General features: G+C 38.0%; 1 protein-coding gene across 1 annotated transcript in view; it reads left to right on the plus strand.

Moving 5' to 3' along the window:
* Nucleotides 1–3,867, plus strand: part of MYO7B (myosin VIIB) — a 151,072-nt gene that overhangs the window by 83,174 nt on the left and 64,031 nt on the right. The window lies entirely within an intron of this gene.

The raw sequence follows: 3,867 nt of genomic DNA on the forward strand, positions 1-3,867 counted from the left end.
TGCCAGACCGCAGCTCCATATGTCTCCTTTTTTGGTGTTTTCACGCAAATTCTTCTGCTAGTTGAGGTTTAGTCCACTTCTATATCCTTCCCTTCAAGGCTCAGGGGTCCAAGATTATCTTCTATGTCTGTGTTAATTGGTTTCCTTTTTCTTTGTTGAAGAGGGTCTGTGCAGTCTTTCTGCCTAGTCCACCATCTTGCCTGAACTCTCATTTGTTTACAATTCTTGTGATTTGGATCTTCTCTTTCTTTTCTTTTGTTAGATCTGCCAAGAGTTTATTGATTTTTATTAACCTATTTGAAGAATGAGCTTTTTGTTTTGTTGATGTTCTCCATGGCTTTATTGTTTTCTGTTTCATTTATTTCTCCTCTGATCTTTGTTATTTCCTTCTTTCTAGATGCTTTAGGCTTCCTTTGCTGTTCTATTTCTAATTGTTGAAGTTGATGAGTTAGAGTGTTGATTTTATTTCTTTCCTCTTTTTTGATGTGTGTATTTATTGCTATAAACTGTCCTCTGAGTACTACTTGCACTGTTTCCCATAGGTTTTGGTATGATGTAACTTCATTCTCCTTTGTTTCTAGTAATTTTTTACTTCAGTTTTTAGTTGTTCTATTACCCAGGAGTTTTTGAGCAGTGAATTGTTTCACTTCCATATGTTTGATGTTTATTCCTTGCTCTTTCTAATTAATTAATTAATTTCTAATATATAGTATTGTGGTCTGAGAAGATGCTTTGTAGTATTTCAGTGCTTTTGAATTTTTTTGAGGCCTGTTTTATGTCCTAACATATGGTCTATTCTGGAGAAGGATCCATGTGCACTGGAGAAAAATGTGAATTGCACTTTTGTTGGGTGAAATGCTCTATATATGTCTATGAGGTTGAGTTGGTTGATTATATTGTTGAGTTCTTCTGTATCTTTGTTGAGTTTTTTTCTAGTTGACCTGTCCCACCTTGAAAGTAGTATGTTAAAGTCTCCTACTACTATTGTAGAGTTGTATATTGTACCTTTTAATTCAGTTACTATTTGCTTCACATATTTTGGGGCACTTTCATTGGGTGCATAAATATTATTGTGACTTCTTTTTTGTCATTTGACCCTTTCAATATCAGATACTCTTCATTGTCTCTTATGATGTTTTCACCTTAATGTTTATTTTATCAGAAATTAATATTGCCATTCCTGCTCTCTTTTTGTTATCATTTAGCTTCGTATATTTTTTTCCACCCCTTAACTCTTCATTTGTTTTTATCTTTGTGTCTAAGGTGAGTCTCTTGTAGGCAGCATATCTATAGGTCTTATTTTCTTATCCAGTCTGCCACTCTCTTTCTCTTGATAGGTGCATTTAGTCCATTCACATTAAGTGCAATTAGTGATAGGTATGACTTGATTGCTGCCATTCTATTGTGTTTTTTTGTTGTGTTGTTGGTGTTTCCTTGGTCCATATACTTTTCTGTGCTGAGTTCAGTTTGTCGCCTACTGCTTTCTCCCTTTTCTTCTTTATTGTTGGTTTTGTGCTTATTAAACCCATATGTTTTCCTTCCTTCTGGGTTTGCTTAGGGGATTGTTCCTTTTCTCTGTGGTTACCTTGGAGTACATCCTTGTCCCTATTTTTTTATAACAATGCATACTGTGAGAACATTGTCCCGTTTTCCTCTCCATTTGGAAGTTTGTACCTAGAAGTTTTATTCCCTCTAATAGGTTGCTGTTGTCATGTGCTGATTGACTTCCTCAATTTTTAGTGTACAATATTTTATGATCTTATTTTGAGTTTCTATTTCTAGTTTGGTTTTAGTGTTGATGCCACGTTTCCTGATTTTGTTGATCACTGTTGTGGATTCTCTATTGTAATGACTTCCTGAAGCATTTCTTGTAGGGTTGGTCTGATTTTCACAAAATCCCTTAATTTCTGTTTGTCTGAGAATGCCTTGATTTCACCCTTATATTTGATGGATAATTTAGCTGGATATAAGATTCTTGGTTGGAAGTTCTTTTCCATCATGTTTTATATACGCTGTCCCATTACCTTCTTGTCTGCATGGTTTCTGCTGAGTAATCAGAGCTCAGCCTAACTATTTGATTATTATAAGTAATATTTCTTTTGTCCCAGGAAGCTCTCAAAATTTTTTCTTTGTCTTTAGTTTTGGAGAGTTTGATTATAATATGTCTCGGTGTTTTTCTCTTGGGATCTATCTTGTGTGGGGTCCTATGGGCTTCTTGGGCAAATATATTTTTGTCCTTCATGATATGGGAAAAGTTTTCTGTTAGCAAGTGTTCCACAATTTTCTCAGTATTTTTTTTCACCTCTTCTTGTTCTGGAATTTCAGTGAGTCTTATGTTGTTTTTTCTCATGTCTTCCTATATAGTTCTTAGGTTTTCTTCATTTCTCTTAAAACTTTGTTCTGATTTTTCTTCATACAGGCTGGTGTCCAGAGATTTGTCTTCTAGTTGGGATATGTGTTCTTTCAGCCAGTTCAAAAGAGCCTACTCTTTTGTTCTTCTACCGTGTAGTGTAATTCTGTAATTTTGGTATTCATCTTCTGGATTTCTAACTGCTGTTTTTGTATGAGTTCTGATTGTGCATTAATCTTGTTAATTTGTTCTTGAATGATTTTCCTGAGTCCTTCAGGGAACTGTCTGTGTTCTCCTTGCTTCTGTTTGGAGTTTCCTTGGGCTCTTGTAAAGTTCTATAAACATATCTTCTAAATTCCTTCTCAGATAATTCTATTGCCGCCTCTTCTTCTATGTTTAATGAGAACTTTGTTTGTGGTTTTTCTTCTAATGCTTTGTCCTGTTTTTTTGTTTGATTTGAGGTTACCTGTTGTTTCCAAGATATTTTGAGGTTGTCTTTAACTGTTTGGTTATGAATTGATTTGTTTTGTCTTGGTTTAATATTTTGAAAAGATGAAGCTGGTGTATTTTATATTTTTAGTTATTAATTCAGGTATGCTGGATTGCTCTGCAGTTTTCTTTGTGATGGTGGAATCACCGTGTGAAATGTCTACATGGGTTTCTGTTTGTCGTAAAGAGGGTTTAGAGTTTGAACTGGAAGGTATTTTGGTGGCTGAATGTGGTTTCTTCTATTGGACGAATTAGGGTATTGTCGGAGAAGGTATGAGCAGAAGAGAGAAAGAAGGAAAGCTCCACATTGCTAGGGGCCATTTCTAGGGCTTTGAGTGGGCTGCTAATGATGACGTTGTACTGTTATTCACAGGCCCACAGCTCAATTTTAGCAAAGACTCCAGTTGTTAGGGGGTCACCACTGTCTGACAGGATCAGACACATGCAAAAACCCTGCTCCCAAGGCTCCTCGGCACCAAAAAGCCAACCCAAGACAACTGCCCAGCTCCACAATCCACCTCATAAGTGCCTCTCTGGGCCTGCCCACCTGTGGCACTGGCCCAGAACCTGATCCACCACAGGAGTTCCTCTCTGGGTCTGCCCACCCGCAGCTCCAAGATCTGATCAGTTTTAGCAGCACAGGAGCCAGGCCAGTGCCCGTGGAACCTATAGTTCCAATATTAGTGACAAAGTCAAGCGCAGGCTCGTTAATACCACTAAGCTGACCCAAGGTGCTCTGGTAGCATAGTGCCTAAGGCACTTGACTGCTTACCAGAAGGCTGGCGATTCAAACCCACCAGCCACTCCTCGGAAGGAAGGTTGGGCAATCCTACTTCCATAGTGATCCTGCCTCGGAAACCCAAGGAGGGGTTGCTATGAGTCAGGGCCAACTCGATGGCAAATAACAGCAACAACAACAACCCAATGTGGCAAGTACTATGAGATGGAAACACAGAGCACCAATAAGCCCATGGTTAGGAGCACCTAACGTACAGCATGCAGATCAAAGAAATCTCTCTCTCTTTCTG

This window comes from Orycteropus afer, unplaced genomic scaffold (assembly GCF_000298275.1).
Source record: "Orycteropus afer afer isolate SDZICR_OR568_19922 unplaced genomic scaffold, OryAfe1.0 scaffold00612, whole genome shotgun sequence".
Classification (NCBI taxonomy): Eukaryota; Metazoa; Chordata; class Mammalia; order Tubulidentata; family Orycteropodidae; genus Orycteropus; species Orycteropus afer.